We start from the raw sequence: 23,672 nt of genomic DNA, 5'->3' as shown, positions 1-23,672 counted from the left end.
GTTTTTATTACCATCTAAGTGATTTACAAATTGAGAGTCACAACTAATGGTGCTGCACATTTTCCATTGCTGGCATGAGCTTCTTTTTCCTTCCTCTCCTGCCCCCCCCCTTCCTGCTGGATCCTACTCATCAGATGAGACAAAAGCTGCTACATGGTTTTTATTTATTTAGAATAGATATATATACACACACACACACACACACACACCACTCGGTTTTAGTAAAACCTCTGAGTGGTTTACAAGAAATGTACATTTTCCATCCCTGGGAATCCCCTGGGAAACTTACCAAACCTGGTGTACCTGGGACTGGGTGTGGCTTGGCTCTGCCCATAAAAAGCAACCCCAGAGTGTGAGATAAGGATGACGTCAGTAATGACTGGTACTAGGAGCAACTTCCATTGTATGTATAACTCATATCAGAGATGTATCTCATATAAGTTCTGCACAATAGCTGGTTATTAGATACATAAGCCACTCAATTTGCATCCTCCTTAGCATATACAACAAGTAGATATATCACTAATGTCAGGAACCTGGCCCCCCCAGAGTGCAGTGGAAGAGTCAGCCTGTGAAATTGAGTTAAGCGAGCAAGGGGCCGACTCTGCAGATAAGAGCTGCCTGTCAGAGTATAGAGAGGACAGCCCGGCCCCCCTTCTTCCCAGAGAAGACACTGTTACCTCCCAAAGAGAGGAAAAGTTGGACGTCAGCCAGAGCATTGCCAGGCAACCAGCGGATAAGCCAGAGTTGGAGGCTGTGTCTTCTGGAAGTGGGGGAGAGACAGGCCAACTGTTCAGTCCTTGTACTAGAACACTGGAGAAGCTCAGAAAACAACGGAAGGGAAGGAGGAGAAAGGCGGGATTTTGGCGTTCTTCCTGTCGGGGGAAGGATGATGAGTCATACTGATCAACCACTGTTAATGAGAGGAGGCTGAACGCCGTGCTCTGGATGTGTTTTTCTTGCAAATAAACTTACACAAAACTGACGGAGAGTCCTTGTTGCTTATCAGTCCACTTGCTTGCCAGAGATCGTCATAACTAATTACAAAATGCTTGTAGGTAGCTTTAAAACGACTTTCCCTAGCATCCATCTCACATCTATTTTCCTTGGCATAGAGTTATCTTTGTCTCTTATTTTAGGTAATTTTAAATTGTGAAATGCACAGCTTTAATCGTACTGTACACATTGCATCTATAATCCGGCATGCAAACATTCCATATTGATCTGACTGTGCTTTAAGATCAGTAGATGAGGCACTCTTGGTTGTTTCTATGCAGGATGAAGTCTCTCTCTGAGCTCTGTGTGTGAAGGGTGGTATACAAATTTAATTTAATGATGATGATGATGATGTGGAAGCCAAGGAAAGGACCTTTTCAGTGGTGGCTCCTCAAATGTGAAACTTACTCGCAACTGAGTTGCATTGGACCACACTTCTTTGCAGGTTTAGGCTGCTGGTGAGAAGTACCGTTTTAGTGGACATTTGAAAGCAGGGAGACCTGGTTCGACAGATGGATTAATTGCTGTTGTTGCTATTAGTGTTTCTTGTTATGTTGTTATTCTAAGGATGGTGGTCGCTTGTTCGTTTTAGTTTTAAAAAAGATTTATGTATTCTATTTATCTCATTTCATTTTGTTGCAAACCACCCCGTGACTTATGCAAAGGGCAGGGTATAAATCATCTGCATCAATCCTATCGTGCTTCTGTTACATAAATATTATATACCTCACAACACTTGCAATATTTGCACAAAGTACATCCTCTAGCAGATATTTCCTATTTTAATGTGCTATTCTTCCCCCACCGATCATTTAAAAAAATAGGCCAGTAACACTTCCAGATCTCACCTTCTCCAGTCCTCACTTTCCTTCCATCCCACCGCAGATGGGTTTTTTAGTGTACTTGCAATTATTCCCACTAATAAATTGTCACTAAAATTTTGTACATAATATCGCAGGCAATTTCAAAGCATGATCTGTGTTGCAGGATGTCGCCCCAAACTTCTTTGTAATCTCTCAGACTTTGTTTGACCTGGTACTGTCTCCAAATTTTCATTAACACCACCACCACCAGCAAAGTCCAGTTTTCCTTGCTTTTGAAACCAATACAGGTGTACTGTAATCCCCCCCCCCACCCGTACCTATGGTAGCTATTCTAAACACATGTTACTATTTAGCTGGGATTTAGCTGGCAGCTTTTGTGAGACATGAACAGACCTTTTCCCACCTCCCGGCCCACGTGAGGCTTGGATTCAGCAGACTGCTAAACTACCTCCTGTTTGAAGCACCTCTCTCTCTCTCTCTCTCTCTCTCTCTCTCTCTCTCTCTCTGTGTGTGTGTGTGTGTGTTTGTGTGTAAAAGTAGAGGGAGAACAGCACAGACGTAGTCAAAAATCTGCACGAGTACAAGTAGACAGAAGGCGTCCAGGTGTCTGCATTTAAAAAATAAATAAATCCCTACTTGGACTACAGCCTGTACTTAAACTCTGCGGTAATTATCATTTAGATGTCCATGTGCCGGTTGAAGCACTTGCTATTCGGTGAGCTGAAAAAGTCTTCCTCTGCATTTGATGGTACATCTGGACATCACTATCAATTTGACGCAGATGCCGAACGGCCATCTTGATAGGAACCGTCAGGATGAGCCAACTGGAGGATAGAAATAACCTAGCTTGGAATGTGGGGTGGGGATTGGGAGAAGAGAAATGTAGGGTTTGATTGGCAGTTGAAGAGGCGGGGGAAATGCTCGCACGCACCAAATCACAGGCTTTGTATTGATACTATGAATGAGGAATGGTCAATTTTGGGGAAAAGGCGACTGTTTCAGATCAAAAGTAAAAGCCTTCTCCTGAATGCTGAGCTCCCCACTGCCCACCCTATTCATTTCTATTCATATTCATAGCTATAGATGAAGATGCTCCATAATAATAATATAATAATTTATTATTTATACCCCGCCCATCTGGCTGGGCTTCCCCAGCCACTCTGGGCAGCTTCCAACAAAATATTAAAATACCGTAATGCATCATACATTAAAAGCTTCCCTAAACAAGGCTGCCTTCAGATGTCTTCTAAAAGTCTGGTAGTTGTTGTTCTCTTTGGCATCTGGTGGGATGGCGTTCCACAGGCAGAGCGCCACTACCGAGAAGGCCCTCTGCCTGGTTCCCTGTAACTTGGCTTCTCGCAGTGAGGGAACCGCCAGAAGGCCCTCGGCGCTGGACCTCAGTGTCCAGGCAGAACAATGGGGGTGGAGACGCTCCTTCTGATATACTGGACCGAGGCCGTTTTAAGGCTCTGTTTTAAGGCCAAACTCTTCTAGACTCATAGAATTGGGAGGGACGCCAAGGGTCATCTAGTCCAACCCCCACAATGCAAGAATCACAGGATAAGAACTCCTGACAGATGGCCATCCAACCTCTGTTTTGAAACCTTTAATGAAGGAGAGTCCGCCACCTTCTGAGGGAGTCCATTCCACAGACAGCTCTTGCCCTCAGAAAGTTCTTCCTTGTGTTTAATTGAAATCTCCTTTCTTCTAATTTGAATCCCTCAGTTCGGGTTCTGGAGCAGCAAAAGTAATATTTGCTGGGTTAATTTCCGTTCTGGACATGGAGAAGTGAGCATTAACAACTCCCCCTCCTGTTTCTGTTGGCTTTTGAATTTTCTAACATCCCTAATGTAAAGTCAGCATAAATGAAGAAATAAGGGGACCATTCCAGAAGGAAAATTTAAAAATGGCAAAAACATTCTTTGGCAATTCCAGAATATTCAATAAAAACTATGAGCGGACACGGCTCAGTTTTACTAAAGACATTTCTCCAAGTCTCTCCCTTGATTCAACAGAAAACAATGACTCTCCAAAGTCAATATATTCACCATCTCCTATTTCTAAGGAGTCCCAAATCATGACTTGGAGTTACGATCATCAGAAAGTCATCTGAAGGTCCCTGGATGTGGTAGGTATTAATTAGATCCATCTATTTAGACAGTGGGTTTTTTCTTCTTCTCCTTTTCTACTATCAAACATAAGTGAAAACCAATTAGATTAGTGTTAAGCACCAGCAAGGGGGGGGAGGGGGGAGAGAAAAGCCAGTAACACTTCCCAAAATGCAATGTTCATTATCAAGAAAATTGTAGTGTCCGGTTAACTTGCTTTCCTAGAAAGACGAGAGGAAAACCAATTACCCAGCACCTTTTAACTGCCTTTTAACATCTTGTAAAATTGATTTCATACACTGCCAAGGCTACAGGAATAAAAGAGAAGCAATAATAAAATGGAGCTGGGGCGAGCAAAGGGGAGTTAGAAATGCCTGGAAGCGCCTGGCCTTGAGACAAGAAAGGATGAGTCCTTCAAAGAAGGAAGCCATGAGTACCTAAGAGCAGACCGACTGGATCAAGGCAAAGGTCCATCCATTTTTTACTCTCTCCCAGTTTGTTTCCACAGGAGCTTTCAAGCCGTAGGATCTGAAGAGGCCCTTTCTAACGCAACACCCATGACTGCAAGGCTGCCCTTGAAGTATTCTGTGGTGCCCATGAAACCTCTGACCACTCTCCACCCCCTTGGTTACAATTTTTTCCTAAAAGTTTCTTCTTCTTTCTTTGGCGATCACTTGTGACTGAGTAAGATTGTCTTCCTTAATCTCGGTCTTAATAATGAGTCTGTAAGTGACTGTGGAGGCCAATTCTGGACCCACACGTCCTTCCACAGTGGGGACATAGGTTTCCGGGCTGGAGTTGATGGTGTGGATTTGCCAAGCGTGCCTTCCTCTTAGCACGTTTCTCCCTTGCGTCCTGAGTTTGAGTGTCTTCAAAGTCCATGACACCTTTCATAAAGGCTGTTCTCCAATTGGAGTGCTCACACACAAGTGTTTCCTAATTGTTGGTGTTTATACAGTGGTACCTCGGGTTAAGAACTTATTTCATTCAGGAGGTCCGTTCTTAACCTGAAACTGTTCTTAAGCTGAGGTACCACTTTAGTTAATGGGGCCTCCTGCTACTGCTCCACCTCCACTGAGCGATTTATGTTCTCACCCTGAAGCAAAGTTCTTAACCTGAGGTACTATTTCTGGGTTAGTGGAGTCTGTAACCTGAAGCATCTGTAACCCGAGGTACCACTGTACTACATTTTTTTTTAGATTTGCCTTGAGTCTTTAAACCTAATTTGTTGACCACCAGCATTACGCTTTCCATTTTTAAGCACATAGAGCTGAAAGGGGAACTTGCAAGAGTGCCAGTCTTTCCCACTTCCTCTTCCATCTCTATGTGCTTTTCAAAATGAGTTGCACTTAATTTTACCCAGATTCCTTAAAGAAGTGGGCATGCGTGCTTTCTCTCTTCCATATCTCATCGGGGGGGGGGGGGGTAGGAAGAGAAGGGCCAGAGAGGGGGGACTCAGTTGCACTCGCTCAAAAATCCCAATGTGCCAACAGGCTGTCAGTGACTCCTGATCGGAAACCTGATGTTCCTCTCTGTCATGGAATTCTACTGAATACTGACGCAGAGCAGAACTCCGACGTATAGTTAGCAGAGTAAAAACTTAAACACGTTGCAGGATTGCCCCCTCCCCCCAAAAAAAGACCAGAGGCAATTGTATTTCATCCAGCAGAGCTTTCCTGCTACTGAAGGCAAATGAGCATAATGGTCACAAATCCAATACATTCAGGATTGGCACTGTCCATAAGAAATTCAATTGCAGCAGCCTTAACTTAAACTTACAATAACTTATAATAAATCTAAACCTTAACACTATATACAGAACACCACACCAGTTGGAAAAGAGATAGAAAGGGATAGTAAAACCCAGGTTCCTTCTGGCCTCACTATTATAGTCAGAATATAGTCATCAGCTCCCAACTCTTAGTAGTACCAGGTTGGACTATGCATGGGTTAAGATTATAACATCTGATGGGCACCAATTTGGCAAACACAGGGATAATTGTATTGTTCTTGGATCACAGTGGTGATGGCTTTTAGTTGGGATGATGGACATTTAGAACAAGGTAAGTATATGGGACGTGGGTGGCACTATGGGTTAAACCACAGAGCCTAGGGCTTGCTGGTCAGAAGGTCGGCAGTTCGAATCCCCACGACGGGGTGAGATCCCATTGCTCGGTCCCTGCTCCTGCCAACCTAGCAGTTCAAAAGCATGAAGTGCAAGTAGATAGATAGGTACCACTCCAGCGGGAAGGTAAACGGTGTTTCCGTGCGCTTGCTCTGGTTCGCCAGAAGCGGCTTAGTCATGCTGGCCACATGACCCGGAAGCTGTACGCCGGCTGCCTCAGCCAATAAAGCGAAATGAGTGCCGCAACCCCAGAGTCAGCCACATCTGGACCTAATGGTCAGGGGTCCCTTTACCTTTAAGTATATCAGCCTAAAGAAATGAACTAGCAATGCTTGCTTATGAAGAAATGGAGCTTCAATTGTAGTTCACTGTCTGCTGTACAGACTCCTAATTTATATAGCGAGACCAGGGTGCAGAATAAAAGGATGGAATCTTGCAATATGAAATTGGGCTCAAGGTAAGGGAAATGGACGCACAACTGATATCCTGTTGCGCCCATCTTCAAGTGAAATAGCTGTGATTCCTGTATTGAAGGCGGTTGGACTCGATGATTCTTGGGTCCCTTCCAACTCCACAATTCTATGGTTCTATAAGATCCTTACATTGTGAATGTCCTTATATCAGTGACATAGGCTCATTTCCAGGGGTATCACTGTTTTCCTCCTCTTCCTCTCTCTTCCTCTCTCTTTCCATATCATGTCCCTTAAACTAATTCATGTTTGAAGATTTTCTTTCTCTTCTGCTCAACGTATCAAAAATCTGGAGCTTTTGCAGGATCAGAGCAAGCACCAAGTTTAAGGAGGATTTGAGAGCTTTTCCAAGTCACAGAACTGAAATAACAAGCCTCTGTGATGTTATAATGAGATCTATTTCACGGCCGCAACAAGAGGAGAAAGATTTTCCCATTACCCTCTATGGAATAAAGCCTGTTTAGATGGTCCAAGATAAAGGCAGCAATTGAGATTTTTAGGGGCTAGGGAGCATAATAATCAAATTGGCTGGGGTCAGAGTGGTTTATCAGCCATCATGGCCCTATTGTGCAGAATAGCAAGATTATCTCCAATCTGTATATCTGGGCTGTTTGAGCAATCAGGATTTTAGCCAAAAAGCTTGACGAGGCAAGACCCCAATTGCTGTTCCCTCTTTTGCTAAATGATAAAAAGGGGGGAAAGGAGAAAAGAGTCAATCATTACACTCTCTCTTTTGTCTGTTGCAATCCAGTGAGGCTTTTTCAAGTCGGTTTCATTAAAAGAAAAGAAGGGCAGGCAAAACATTGAGGCACAAGAGAAGCTGGACTACTCTCAGATGTGACTGACATCTGAATGAGATGTTGGTCTGATATTATGGAATGGACTGCACAATGCTAGATTCAGGGTGGCTAAGAACATAGGAAGCATTCCAGTCTTAAGAAGCATGAGGCCCCCAGAAAGCTGTTCAGAAGAGAAGGCGGCTCCTGATGGACTGCTTGGAGCTAGCTGACCTGACTGGAAGAATCCACGACCAGAAAGAAGAGGAATATCAAGAAGATTGGAAGAAATTTAAGGACTACTCGAATAAACATTGTAATATAAAAAATTAGAAACCTCTTGAAAGTACCAAATAGGCCTAGGATTAAATTAAATAAATGGGATTTAGAACAGTAAGAAAAGTGAATAATTTAGATTATAATTGGAAATTTTTTTGTTTAGTAATGATATTGGAAAGCTGTTACATTCATATACAAGGAAACTCAGAAGGGAGGGACTAGAGGAAGTCAATTAATGTGTACATAAGGTTGGATTTTTAAAGATTTAAGCTTCTTTTTATTGTTTATTCGTTATGATGGTGGGTAGGATGGTTTTTGTTTTGTTTTTTCTTTGATGTACCTTTTTGTCTTTGTCTTTGTTTGTTGTTTTGTTGTTCTGTTATGTGATATTTGCTATAATTGTGGGAAACCTAATAAATTAGAGAGAGAGAGAGAGAGAGAGAGAGAGAGAGAGAGAGAGAGAGAGAGAGAGAATGAGAATGCAGCCCCCGGGGTGGAAAAAGTTCCTCACTCCTGCTGTGAAAGACCCAGGAGGAAAAAATCACTCATTGCTGGTGATTTCATTGCACCAATAGAGTCACATTTGTCCTCTGGTCTAGGGTCTTCCAGCCATCATTACTCCCAAACCCGCTTGGGTTTAGGTCCAGTCACTTAGCATGGTAAGTGGACCTTCCGGACGGTGGTTTGCCTGACAGGTAATCTATGGCAAATCACCATGGACAGATGCTATGGTCGCGTTCCATCATACGTAATGGGGTCCTAATGACAATTCAATGGACCATGCCCACCCCACCACACTGGAAATTTCTTCTATTGATCAGAGTCAGGCGTACTAATTGAACACCACAAGCCCTGCCTCAGGAAGTGCCTCTTTCCCTTCTGTTTCTTTTGTGCACTTGAAAGGAATCAGTTAGGTTAAGCAGCTTGTTAGCTAAAATGCGCGTCTCGTTTTGCTCGGCTTCATCCTGGTGCCTCGAGCCCAGAAGCCATCAAGGAAGGCTAAAAGGGCGAGCAACCAGGGTCTTTGGAAGCAGCTTAGCTGGTTTGCCTGCACCGGGAGTGCCTTGAAAGTTCTCCTTCTGGTTGCTTCATTCTTCTCACAGAACCCTGCCTGCAGACTGTCTCATCAGAGTGGTGCATGCTCTAGTTATCTCCCGCTTAGACTACTGCAATGTGCTCTACGTGGGGCTACTTTGAAGGTGACCCGGAAACTGCAATTAATCCAGAATGTGGCAGCTAGACTGGTGACTGGGAGTGGCCGCTGGGACCACATAACACCAGTCCTGAGAAATCTGCATTGGCTCCCAGTACGTCTCCGAGCACAATTCAAAGTGTTGGTGCTGATCTTTAAAGCCCTAAATGGTCCCGGTCCTGTATACATGAAGGAGCGTCTCCACCCCAATTGTTCTGCCTGGACACTGAGATCCAGCGCTGAGGGCCTTCTGGCGGTTCCCTCATTGCAAGAAGTGAGGTTACAGGGAACCATACAGAGGGCCTTCTCGGTAGTGGCACCCACCCTGTGGAACGCCCTCCCTTCAGATGCAAAGGAAATAAGCAGCTATCTTATCTTTAAAAGACATCTGAAGGCAGCCCTATTTAGGGAAGTTTTTAATATTTAATGCTGTATTGTTTTTAACACTCGATTGGAAGCCACCTAGAGTGGCTGGGGAACTCAGCCAGATGGGCGGGGTATAAATAAATTATTATTATTATTATTATTATTATTATTATTATTATTATTATTACCCGGGCTCACAAGAGGCGATGGTGACTGCTGGCTCGGATGGCTTTAAAAGAGGATTGGGCAAATTCATGGAGATGCTGGAAACCATTGTTGTGCTCAGGTCCTGCTTCTGGACTTTGCACAGGCACAGGTTGGGCACTGTGAGAACAGGAAGAACCTCCTGACAGTAAGAGCTGTTCGACAGTGGAATTTGCTGCCAAGGAGTGTGGTGGAGTCTCCTTCTTTGGAGGTCTTTAAGCAGAGGCTTGACAACCATATGTCAGGAGTGCTCTGATGGTGTTTCCTGCTTGGCAGGGGGTTGGACTCGATGGCCCTTGTGGTCTCTTCCAACTCTATGATTCTATGATTCTAGGATGCTGCAACTGATGGGCCATTGGCCTGATCCAGCAGGACTCTTCTTACGTTCTTAAGGAACGTAGTTCAGTGGCAAATTGTCTGTTTTGCATCCAGAAGGTCCCAATCCTAGGCACCTCCAGGTAGGGCTGGGAACGTCCCTTGCATGAAATTCTGAAGAACCACTGCTGGTCAGACATCTTCAAACTTGTACGTCTTGTTAAATTAAGGTGCCACTTTGGCAATTTTCAGACTACACCATCGCCATTCCGCGTTCACTCATCATTTAACCCGCATGTAGATAATGCCCGCCTGAATGCATTCTATCAGGTTTTACTAGAAGACATTAATAAAATAGAAAAGAGAAGACCACCTCCACACAAAAGGAATTTTACCGCAAAGGATAGAGAAATTATTGCTAGCCTTCAATCGGATGAGAATATTGTGATAAAACCAGCAGATAAGGGCGGAGCCATAGTCATTATGAATACTCAGGATTATACCGCAGAAGTAAATAGACAATTGCAAAATAGCAATTTTTATAAACCATTGCCCAAAGACCCTACTGACGACGTTTCCAGAATAATCAGGACCACCTTATCGGAAGGCATATCGTTTGGATACCTCGATAAGAAAACAACTGAATTTTTAGTCAATAAATATTCACGTACCCCAGTATTTTATATACTTCCAAAAATTCACAAATCACTTGATGCTCCACCAGGCAGACCGATTGTCTCTGGTAATGACTCTCTTTTGGAACCCCTTTGTCAGTATATGGAACATTATTTGCATCCATTCGCCATCGACACTCCGTCTTATATTCTGGATACGAAAACATTTATTGGACACGTTGAGAACACTACCATACCAAAGGAGGCCTCCCTTGTCACCCTGGATGTCGAGTCGCTGTATACAAATGTCCCATTACCTGAAGTCAGGTCGATTATAGAAAGTCTTTTGGATTCCAGACTCACGAGAGAACCTCCAACACATTTTTTGCTCGATATTCTGGACATCATTTTGGATTATAACTTTTTTCGTTATTTAAAACAGTTCTATCTGCAAATCAAAGGCGTAGCGATGGGCTCTGCCTGTGCCCCTTCTATTGCGAATATTTACATGATACACTTTGAAAAAACTTTCATCATTCATGACAACAATCCTTTTAGATCCAAAATAATCAAATATTATCGGTTTATAGATGATTTGTTCTTCGTTATACAGGATCAAGACACAGCAACACAATTCCTCCAATGGATCAACGACCAAGATCCAAATATACGATTGTCTGGTACCATTCATGATACATCAGTTAATTTTCTGGATGTTACAGTCTTTAAAGATCATTCCCAACAACTTAAGATCCACCCATACCATAAACCGACTGATCGAAATTCATTATTACACGCTTCATCCTTCCACGCTCCACATTTATTGAATAATCTACCGTATGGACAGTACTTAAGACTAAAAAGAAATGCATCGTCCCAACATGACTACAAAATAGCGGCCTACCAACTCACACAGTCCTTATTACAACGAGGATACACATCACGGACTCTTGCTGCGGCTCAAGATAGAGTGGAAATGAAAAACAGGAAAGATCTTCTTGTTATAAAAACCTCGGATAAACCTAGAGAGGATCGTATTTGCACATCACTGCAATTTACACCACATACTTCTAGCATTAAGAAACTCATATATAAACATTGGCATTTGTTATCCAACATCCCAGGATGTCAAAAACCACCTATAATTGGCCTAAAAAAAACCAAATCACTGAGGAATTATTTGGTGAAATCGGACCAACTTACATACCCGGAAGCATCAACTAAAGGCCATTACAAATGTGGTAGCTGCAATGTATGCAAATACGCACTACAAGTAAAGGAGTTCACCAACATACAGACTGGCTTCAAGTTTCAGATTGAACATTTTAGTAACTGTAACACGAAGAATAGCGTGTATGCATGGATATGCCCATGCCAAAAGATATATATAGGCAAAAGCACCAGACCAATTAAACTACGCATAAATGAACATCGATCACGGATCCGTAACAGAATACGAGAAGCCCCAATGGTGGAGCATTATATACAACAAAAACACACGGAAGAGGATTTTGTCTTCTTTATTATTTGGAAACCAAAAGTAGATCTATATACCAGGAGAAATATTGATAGACTATTGTTACAACAGGAAGCACGATATATTCATTTGTTTGAAACGATGTCCCCCAAGGGCTTGAATGAACATCAAGACTACAGTTCTTTTCTCTAATAAACCACCATAGATGGCCTTGGACTTTAAATCCCTTCTCTGTTTACACCTTTAAGAAGGGAGAGCCTATCCTCCCTCTCCCACAGACACACATATAAGACAATGATTTCACTCCCTAATAGAAAACGCACAGAGAAACGCAAGAAAACTTGGATGCAATTATCTAAGGTGAGAAAACACTGAACTGATGTCCGTTTTTCACAAATAATTTGACTGGAAATAATAACTCTTGGAAATCCTTATTTCTAGACGCATGTCGAAATAGAAACATAAAAGAACTAAATGATACAGACTTCCAACAGATTTATAGTCGTCAAAAAAACGAGGTATGGAACCAAATATCATAATATGTGTTAACATACTTTAGAATGTATATAATTTATTATATTTATTATCTATGGATTGAAGCACCTTGATCTATCTTGACATATTTTTTGATATTACCAGCTGAAGAAGGCGTGTACTCCGAAACAGGGCCCTGTCCTGGTTACCACCACTGAGCCGTACATCTGATTTACACTCCGGATACTCCTTTTTGGCCCCATTTGATCCTTCATTCTTTATTCTTTATTCTAATTTTATATAATGTGGACTCTTTTTGACTGCTATTGAGACTTGTATAAAACAATTGTTGTGCACTGGTATTTCATGTACCTTTGTACTATATCATTGTATATTTGAAACGACATTATTTCTGCACTTAAACGTTGTATCCAAACTTACCATTACTTTAAAACTATCATACTTATACGTTGTGTTTAAATCTACTACTAGCTTCAAACTGTTATTCTTAGCAGAATACACACGTTTTTCATTTCAACTCTTGAGTAGGAATTATTCCTTATATTGAAACTTTTGGCCAGAGTTCTTGATATATCCTTTTCAGTGTAGGCTTCGGGGAAACGGCTTCCTCCCTCCCTTTGGCCGTGGATAAGCAGAACAAAGCAAAATAGTCTCATACCAGTTAAAGAGATATTTACAGTGGTACCTCGGGTTACATACGCTTCAGGTTACAGACTCCGCTAACCCAGAAATAGTGCTTCAGGTTAGGAACTTTGCTTCAGGATGAGAACAGAAATCTTGCTCCGGCAGCGCAGCAGCAGCAGGAGTCCCCATTAGCTAAAGTGGTGCTTCAGGTTAAGAACAGTTTCAGGTTAAGTACGGACCTCCGGAACGAATTAAGTACTTAACTTGAGGTACCACTGTAATGTTCACAGCGAAAGAATAAAGACTCCATCTTGGAGGAAAGGTACTCCCAATTAAGGTTTCCTCCAACTTCCCCCCGAGCCACCCCCGTCACTTCCTCATCTGGCAACCTGATATCGCAGCCATTTGGCCTTCAAAAGCAGAGACAACACCTTGCCAACAAAGGTCCATATAATTAAAGCTATGGTTTTCCCAGTAGTGATGTATGGAAGTGAGAGCTGGACCATAAAGAAGGCTGATCACTGAAGAATGGATGCTTTTGAATTATGGTGCTGGAGGAGACTCTTGAGAGTCCCATGGACTGCAAGAAGATCAAACCTTTCCATTCTGAAGGAAATCAGCCCTGAGTGCTCACTGGAAGGACAGATCCTGAAGCTGAGGCTCCAAGACTTTGGCCACCTCAGGAGAAGAGAAGACTCCCTGGAAAAGACCCTGATATTGGGAAAGATGGAGGGCACAAGGAGAAGGGGACGACAGAAGACGAGATGGTTGGGCAGTGTTCTCGGAGCTACCAACATGAGTTTGACCAAACTGCGGGAGGCAGTGGAAGACAGGAGTGCCTGGGGTGCTCTGGTCCATGGGGTCACGAAGAGTTGGACACAAATAAATGACTAAACAACAACAAGTAGCTATCTTATCTGCTCTCCTTGACCTTGGACTGATCACTGGGACACTTTCCAGTGAAAGGGAGTCTGCTAATTCTCTCTCTCCCTGTTCTTCTTCCCCTAGCTGTTCCCCACTCAGTTTGGCCCAGCTGTTCTCTTCTGAACTATGTCCCTCTGCAAACCACTGCTCCGAATCTATACTGCTCCATTGCTTCTGGGCAGCTTCAGGATCCTAGTCAGGTGCAGGGGGAGAGGGAGGCCCCCACCATTCCTCATCAGAGTAGCTCTCCTCAGCCTGATCTCTGACAGATACTGAGCTAGATGACTAATTAAAGTGGACATATCCACCCACCCATCCCTATCTAGACAGATCTAAGCTTGCCTCAGTCAACCATTCACTAGTGATGCCCAGGCTGGAATACTTTCATGGAGTCTACATAGGGCTGCCTTTAAAGTTATTTCAGAAACTGAAGCTGGCGCAGAATGTGGCCAGCTGAGTACTGGTGGGAGCTGGTTCTAAATTTCATCAGCTGCTGCCAGTCTACCGTTGCCAGTTTACTTCTGCGCCCAATTTGAAGCCGTGATTCTAAACATTTAATCCTTACATGTTTCATCCTCAGCTAACCATATCAGCCTGCCTACATGTTAAATTTAGCAAGAGAAGCCCTTCTCATGAGTGGGCATGAATGAGATGGCCTTTACTGTCGTATCCCCAAAGCTTTTGAATGAATTACAATCTGTTGTCCAACAGAACCCACTACTACAGACCTTTAGCAAAGACTTACAAACTCATTGGCTTTCTCCCAAGGGCTATTTATTGGATGTCTGATTTATGGATTAGATTTTAGCACATTTTGGATTGCATGGTTCTTTGGTTTTCCCTAACTTTGACTCAAGATACTATCAGTTGCATTGTGTTGCATTACAATACGGAGGGTCTTCCTCTTAATGCTTAAGTGAAGTTTAGGAGCACTTCTAATAAGGAAAAGTGGAGATAGATAAATAAATAAAATGGACGGGAACACTCTGCAAATGACATGCATTGCACGCATTGCCCGCGACAGGAAGCACATTAAAAAGCATCTTTGCATTTTCTGGAAAGGTCAGCGTCATCGTTAGGCATTAAAATGTAGCTGGCATTAGTGAAGGCAGCCGTCCAATGTGCTCAGAAAGCTTTATTCCCCACCCACCCTGGGAAAGAAAAAGTCTCGCAACCTTAATCTGACTGTTGTGATGGAATGTGAGGCCTCTTTCACCTTTCCCTGGCAAACAGCTGACAGATGGCTTAATAATGCTTACGGAAATCTGTATGTTGCTACCACAGCTACTTGGAATTGAGAATAAATATATATAGAGAGAAATCAAGTGTGGTGCACTGGTTAGAGTGTCAGACTAGGACCTGGGAAGCGAGAGTTCACACCTAGTAACGAGGCTTTAAAGAAATTCTGGCCCAGATGCAACCAGCAGGTGTTTGGAGAACATGTGATTTTGGGTATTGGGTATGTTGGGATGAAAGGGTTCCTGAAGGGTAAAGTTAATGGGCTCTTGGCATGGGGGTGTCAACAGATTCAGACTGGCTTGGAAACAAACTGAATTTGGGGGAAATGCATTAGCTTATATTCATGTCTATTGAGCTTGAGTGTGTGGGATGTAATCCACTGAGAGCAGCCAAGTACAACATTCCTTGTTTTCCTAGAGTGGACATGCAAAGGGGATGTTTGGCCCAGCCAGTCGAAACTTCCTTGTTCCTCCTGGGCTGGAACATCTTTCCTTTTGCATGTGACTAGAGGTGGGCGTGACCTTACCTGTCCAGGTAACAAAAGGACAAGGTATGCTGCCACTCTCTCTCTTTTTCACTTCCTTCTTCGTTGAACCAGCTTCTTAGCTAGGAATGCTCTGCTAGCTTCTCAGGAATGATCCCAATGCTTTTCAGCTAGCAGAAGCACTGGGATCATTCCTCCATATGGGGTAGATCCACATGTACATATTTGTAACGAAGTCTGCCTTCAGGGATCCAACTGTGAACTGAAGATGTGAGTAAACTGCTTTTATTGACTTTAAATATGATTGTTGTGTCTTTATTCTTTTAAGAGGGATAAAGGGGAACTTACCAGGAACCTACAATTCAATACTTAAATGTATGATAGTGAGAGGCTTACACAAACCTGCAACCAGCTATCTGCTGTGCATGTAAAAGGGGAATGTAAACTCCGCTAAGTAAAGGAACTTGATAGCGCAAGTTAGGGAGGATATTAATAAACAATATATCCTCTCCTGCCACCCTGAACATTCCCACAGAGCAGTGATAGAGGAGCTCAGACATTTCTAGATGGGATCACAAAGCAGGCAGCAGAATCCACCACTGACTGGAAAAAAGCCTTTTTTTCCATATCTGCAGAGAGGTTGAAAACAAATAATGAAATGAACCTCCCAACCTTTGGAGAACATCATTAGCTTAGAATGTGAAATGCCGTGTGATTGCTTATTGCTTCTGCGAATGCTAATGACCTGGAATAGTAATGTGTGTAGTAGATTTAATTAGAATCACATCTGGGGGGGGGGGGACTGAACACATCCAAGTATTGAACTTCAGAGCATTTGCTTTCTGTTGCTTGCATCTGCCAAAGCACACACCCCTCCCTCCCCATATATCCACATTTCAAAGCCCACTCCCACTTTGCCATTTGCACTGAGGTGAAAGAAGGAGCCTGTTTTTCAGACGTCTTCAGTTGGCTGTCTCCTTCTCGTAAGCAGAGGCATTGTGAGATCTGCTAGCTGGGTAAATAAATCAATATATTGATTGGCTTTTAACCTTCGCTCCACAAACCCCATCCCTCAAGAAAATGATGCAGCAGCTTAAGGAAACTAATGGCAATGAAATGTCGGAAGAGGACCCTCCGGCAATGTTTGCTTTGGAAATTTATTTCTCTTCAAAAGAAAACAGTGCTTAACGTTTTTGGAGTGCGTTGGCTCCATTCTCTGCCTTGAAGGAAAATCATCACATTTTTGGAAAATGCCTTTAATATGCTAAAGTTTCAGCAGTTGGTAACTCGGCAAGGATGCTGTTGTTAATAAGCATGGCTTTGAGACTTTGCAGTCTCATCCCGTGAGTGGCTGCATTTGAGCAGGAACTCCAGTGATCTTCAGATGAAGGGCGGTATCTGAATTATTATAACAACCAACCAACCCAGACTCTATGGGCATCTCCTGAGGCCCTTCTTCATGTGCCTCCTCCACAAGAGGTCCAGAGGGTAGCAACATGAGAACAGGCCTTTTCTGCAGTGGCTCCCCATCTGTCAAATGCTCTCCCCTGGGACGCTGCCCTGGAGCCTTCATTGTCAGGGGTGGAGAGTCCTCCCCTCCCTTTGGTAACTTCACAAATAAGAATTAACAAGCAGTTGATAGATTTATAGTCCTTTTATTACAGCATCATGTTGCAAGCACAAATACACAGCTCTCCGCAAGGAGGGCAGTTGCCTAGTCAAAACATCCTTCTGAGTTCTGCAGCATTTGGGGCACCAACGAGAAGTTCCTCCCTCCCTCTGACTCCTTTGCTCTCTGATACATTCTGACCTCCGAGTCTGAGGGGATGGGGGTGTCCTCCATGCTCTCAAGTGACATCTCCACTAGCTGCCTCCTCCCGTCTGGTTCTGTCGTCATTATGTCATAACTGGGCAACTCCTCCCTAAGCTGTTCAGCTTCTGCCTCTCTCGCTGCTTCTGATCACGCAGTGGGCAAGGGGGGCAATTCTTCCCCCTCCAGCTCTCCATCAGAGAGAAGCTGGTCTGCCATTTAATTAGAATCACATCTGGGGGGGGGGGGACTGAACACATCCAAGTGTTGAACTTCAGAGCATTCGCTTTCCCCAGTCCTCATCTTCAGACCATTCCTGGACATTCATAATGTACTGTATGTATGTGTGTGTGTGTGTGTGTGTGTGTGCAGGGTGAAAACATTCCTCTTCACCCTCTGAGGCAGCTATACTTTTGTTTGTTATTGCATTGTGCATTTTTGTGTTTTTATACTGTAAACTACTCTGTGATCCTCAGATGCAGGGTGATATATAAATTTAATACATTAAAAAAAAAGAATTTGTGGATGTTACATGAAGTAGAATATTGGAAGTTTCAGGGTGGTTATGATAAATTCCTTCTTCCCACAGTGCATAGTTAAACTGTGGAACTCCCTGCTACAAGAGGGAGTGATTGTCAGGAGTTCAGCCTACACTTGAGTAGGTCCCTGGCAGAGACACTCACCTGACTGGCATGTTCCCTCCCTCCTGGTCAATCATTTGGGAGCTTCATAAGCTTTCTTCAGCCCAAACATCACAGCAACTGATGCCAACTGACACCGGCACACTTAGGGATTCGCAGAGTTTGCGCAACATGCGTAACAGACCTCAGCAACTCAGCATTTTTGCTAATCTACTTTATTTACATATAAACGCACACAGAACATTGCAACATGGCTCCCCCTCTCTCTAGCATCAGACAGCAAAGAGAAAAAACAAAACAAAGGACAATAGACCCACTTCATGGAACACAGTAACACAAACATCCTGTTTCCATCACTTCCAACTCTATTGAGTCAAAACACATACCGTCATGTGAAAGACAAAAATCCCATGACTGTAATCATGGAGCAGGAATTCTAACAGTGATGGCCACCAACTTGGACAGAGCATTGAATGAAGGATGGTGTTTGCTTGCTTCCAATGGAGGCATCTGGTTGGCTACTGTGAGAACAGCATGGTATATTTACGTTGTTAAAATACTTCCTCGACAGCCTCCAATCCGAATTTCATCATATCACACATTTAGCAGTTCCCAATTTCATATTTTATAACACCAATATCTTTCCCCCCATTATGAATTTCTAATCTTTACTTCCTATTGTAACCCATAATATTCACTATTTATTAAGCTTTTCCCATCCCTCAGCCTAATCTGTTACTTCTAAGAATTTCTTAATATCTTATATTACAATATCTAGCTAAATATCCTTTGCATTTCTTCCAGCAAACTTGTTTTATGTTCCTAGGACATTCCCAGCCCTATCTCAAAGTGGTTTACAGCAATCAAACATAAAACCGTACTATGAAAAAGATAGAAAAGTTGTTTTGTTTTTTTTAAAAAATACCATTTATAGTCAGGAAGCATTCAGCAGTTGCCCATTTAGGAATGCAAGCCCCCTCTCTGTCTTTCGCTTCCCTCCCCAGTGTGGTGTAGTGGTTAAGAGCGGTGGACTCGTAATCTGGGGAACCGGGTTCGCGTCTCTGCTCCTCCACATCAGCTGCTGGGTGACCTTGGGCTAGTCACACTTCTTTGAAGTCTCTCAGCCTCACTCACCTCACAGAGTGTTTGTTGTGGGGGAGGAAGGGAAAGGAGAATGTGAGCCGCTTTGAGACTCCTTCGGGTAGTGATAAAGCGGGATATCAAATCCAAACTCCTCCTCCTCCTCCTCCTCCTCTTCTTCTTCCCATGGCAATGGAAGCAGCATGCTTCTTCTTACAAAATGATTAACTGCTCCTGTTTAACAGCTCCTTGGCTTTCCAGCTATGCAGCCTGAGCTTCAAAAAAGACTGAACAACAACAACAAATGCAACAGTTCAATTGTCCAAGGGCAATTGTGCCTGCATCATTCAACAAATAATACAGATTAATTTTGTGATTGGTTTAGGCTATTTTTCACGTTTCTGAATGGAAAACGTAATATACAATTAAGGCAATTTAGCATGTGATAGGTAACAATTTCAGATCATTTTCGGCATTTGAGGTTTCAATGGGGCAGGTGGGGGGGGGGAGAACAGCTGCAGTTGAGGATAATGGCATGCCTGTGTTGTGCAGTAATTTAAATCCACCTTGGTTACAGCGGTGGGGAAGCAATTGGCTTTTGCAGCGAGGCATCTTGAACATGGGATAGCCACACGAGGAATGGTGGAAATACCAGTGCTCATCTATTCACAGCATAATTGGTGCCCTTGTGGAACTGAGCTCTCAGTAGAGATGGAGGAGAATTTCATTCACTCTGCATTTTGAAGTGAACCTAACACATTTGCAGCTCCTGGACTTATGCATGAATCTGAGCACATTTATCAATCAGATTGTAAACTTCTTTGGATTTTGTGGTGGAGTTTCAGCTGACAATATGTACATTTGGGTGAGGGTAGTCATAGAGAGGGTAATCATAGACATGACCTTGCTGACAAAGATCTGCATAGTTAAAGCTATGGTTTTCCCAGTAGTGATGTATGGAAGTGAGAGCTGGACCATAAAGAAGGCTGATCGCCGAAGAATTGATGCTTTTGAATTATGGTGCTGGAGGAGACTCTTGAAAGTCCCATGGACTGCAAGAAGATCAAACCTCTCCATTCTGAAGGGAATCAGCCCTGAGTGCTCCCTGGAAGGACACATCCTGAAGCTGAGGCTCCAATACTTTGGCCACCTCATGAGAAGAAAAGACTCCCTGGAAAAGACCCTGATGTTGGGAAAGATCGAGGTCACAAGGAGAAGGGGACGACAAAGGGCGAGATGGTGGGACAGTGTTCTTGAAGCTACCAGCATGAGTTTGACCAAACTACGGGAGGCAGTGGAAGACAGGAGTGCCTGGCGTGCTCTGGTCCATGGGGGCACGAAAAGTCAGACACAACTAAACGACTAAACAACAACAATAATAGACAGAAGGAACTCCATGGGTCAACTAGGCCAACCCTCTACAATGGGGAAACACAGGTAAAGATGTCCTGGCAGATGACCATCCAACTTCTGCTTTAAAACCTCAACTGATGGAGAGTCATTTGAAGATGGAGATGGAGAGTCCACCACCCTGTTCCACTGTCAAATTTTTCTTACTACCAGAAAGTTATTCCTAATGTTTAGTGAAAATCTCCTTTCTTGTAACTTGAATCTATTGGTTCAGGTCCCACCCTCTGGAATAGCATAAAAATAAGCTTGCTCTATCTTCATGTGATAGCTCTTCTGATATTTGAAAATGGCTATCATATATCCTCTCAATTTCCGCTATTCCAAGCTAAAAATACCCAGATCCTTCAACCATAAGGCTTAGTCTCCAGGCTAAGATTGCCTAATCTAAACCAAGATTGCCCTTGGTTGCCCTCAACTGCACACCTTCCAGCTTATCAACATCCTTCTAAAATTGCAGTGCCCAGAATTGGACACAGTATTCCAAGTGTTGTCCGACCAAGGCAGAATCGAGTGGTACTATTACTTCCCTTCATCTGGAGTCCCAGGGGTCAGCAAACTTTTTCAGCAGGAGGCCGGTCCACTGTCAGACCTTATGGGGGGGACAGACTATATTTTTTTGGGGGGGGGGGGGAGGAATGAACAAATTTCTATGCCCCACAAATAACCCAGAGGTGTGTTTTAAATAAAAGCACACATTCTACTCATGTAAAAACACCAGGCAGGCCCCACAAATAACCCAGAGATGCATTATAAATGAAAGGACACATTCTACTCATCTAAAAACAAGCTGATTCCTGGACCATCCATGGGCCGGAGTTAGAAGGCGATTGGGCTGGATCTGGCCCCCGGGCCTTAGTTTGCCTACCCATGATTTTGGATGCTATTCTTCTGTTGATGCAGCCCAGAATTGCATCAGCTTTCTTTGCTGCTGCATAGAAGAATGTGCATTTTGTGGGGAAATGCATACAAAAGCAAACAAAAAAATATGTTTTATACTGACAATAATCCATCCAGAGGTGTTTTTTTGGGGGGGGGGCAGGTATACAACATTACATCTGTTAAGTAGAAATGCATTACATTTAAATCCAGTTAGTGGTGATATATCTCCATAGACAATGGAACAAAACTGCCTTATGCAAAACCGAGGCAGAAGAGAAACATGCTAATCTGTCCATCCCTTGAACAGAACAAAACTGGCCTCACTGGAGTATCATGTCAATGAGCTGTAATTCCATGGATCAAACCCCAGAGGCCAGATTCCTTTGCCGTTTGCCTGTTCACAATACCAACAGTTTCCACACTGTCGCAGGCAACTCAGAGTAGATTCCAAAAGGATGGGGGAAGCAGAGCTCCAAACTGAAAGCAGATGTTTGCTTTCTCTTTTTATCAAGAGCTGGAAGATCAAATACGGGAGCTTTGGGCATTGTAATTAAGAAATTACATCTAATTATTTCATTCCTAAAGGTATAATGAGTTATTAATGCCATCCTGGTGCAAATGGGATTTCAGCATACATAATACTGAGCAAAAAAAAGAGGCTAGCTATTGTCTGGCAAATTAGCTTGGATCTACTGTCCGAAATCGACAGATCTCATGTGGAGCAAACTGACTAAGGCAGCCAGAGTTCTGCCATATATCTCTTTCATCTTAATTTAGAAGGGGGAAAAAGAAAGCTAAAAGAATTTGCAAGGAGAAGCAGCTATCAGATCAGTTTGATGGTACTATGAGGGTAGAATTTAACCATTTTCTTCCATGGCATTTCCATTATTAAATCCAACCCCCAGCCCTATGCACAAAAAAGCTATTTCCCCTGCAGGGGGAAAACATATAGGTGTTGGTTTCTGTGTGTTGCCACTGTGCAGTGCTCTTGGAGTCATAAGACTCTGTTTACATTCCAGAGATTCCAGGCTGTTGGAAGTCTCACGGAAGACAGGAGACGGATGTGATATTACTGGTTTCCTGTTCCTTTGTGTTAGTTGCTCTCTGCTTTCACAGAGAGAGCATGTATGTTTCTTTTCTGTCTGCGTAGTTAGGAATAAAACGCTCTTTAGCCATGCAGCTCAAACTTCTCGTCTCTTCCCTGTGCTGGATACTCTAAGGAATAGGGAACGTGCTTGGAGTCTACCAAAGGCTCAGGTCGTTAATCACGTCGGAGGCGATTCCAGAGGACTTGACCAGAGGAGTCGCTCGGTCGAACGCAATTTCGACAGCAGGTACCCCCTTGCTACATGTACACTTCCCTAATGCAGCAAATGAGGGGGTCGCATGTGGGGAATAAGGAAATTAGCATGCAATAAAGGATTAGGTTTTCTATTCCCATTAACTCCCCTGAACCTCACAGTATGTTTAAAGAGCATGGAACACACATTCCAAGCACACGACTTCCTTCCAAGGAATCTTGGGAACTGTAGTTGGTTAAGGATACTGGGAATTGTACAGTAGCTCTGTGAGGGGAAAAACTGCAGTTCCCAGGGTTCCTTGGGGGAAGCCATCCACTTTAAATGTACTTTAAACCACATTCCTACCATACAGTGCCAGATATAGGTATAAGCTAATCAAGCTATAGTTTAGGGCCCCACTCTCTTGGGAGCCCCCCCCCCCATATATTTCTTCTTAATTGTATTTCTTCTTAATTGTATTTCACTGCGGGTGGCGCTGTGGTCTAAACCACAAAGCCTAGGGCTTGCTGATCAGAAGGTCGGCGGTTCGAATCTCTGAGACAGGGTGAGCTCCTGTTGTTCGGTCCCAGCTCCTGCCAACCTAGCAGTTCGAAAGCACATCAAAATGCAAGTAGATAAATAGGTACCGCTCTGGCGGGAAGGTAAACGGTGTTTCCGTGCACTGCTCTGGTTCGCCAGAAGCGGCTTAGTCATGCTGGTCACATGACCCAGAAGCTGTCTGTGGACAAACGCTGGCTCCCTCGGCCTGTAGAGTGAGACGAGCGCACAACCCCAGAATCATCCGTGACTGGACCTAACGGTCCGGAGGTACCTTTACCTTTATTAATATATTTCTTCTTAATTGTATTTCAGTTCAACCATTACTTTGATAAAATACATATTTTGTTATGTGCAAATGGCTTTAGATACCTATTAGGTCCATAAATTACCATATAGCATATATTCAACCCAAAAAAACAGCCACAATTTGTTGTTGACAAAGAACAGCTGGACATATAAAGGGTCCCATTACCTTCAGTAGCTTAGGGCCTCGTCAAAC

This window comes from Podarcis pityusensis (genome assembly GCF_964106645.2).
Source record: "Podarcis pityusensis genome assembly, chromosome: 7".
Taxonomy (NCBI): Eukaryota; Metazoa; Chordata; class Lepidosauria; order Squamata; family Lacertidae; genus Podarcis; species Podarcis pityusensis.
This window is presented reverse-complemented; position numbering follows the sequence as displayed.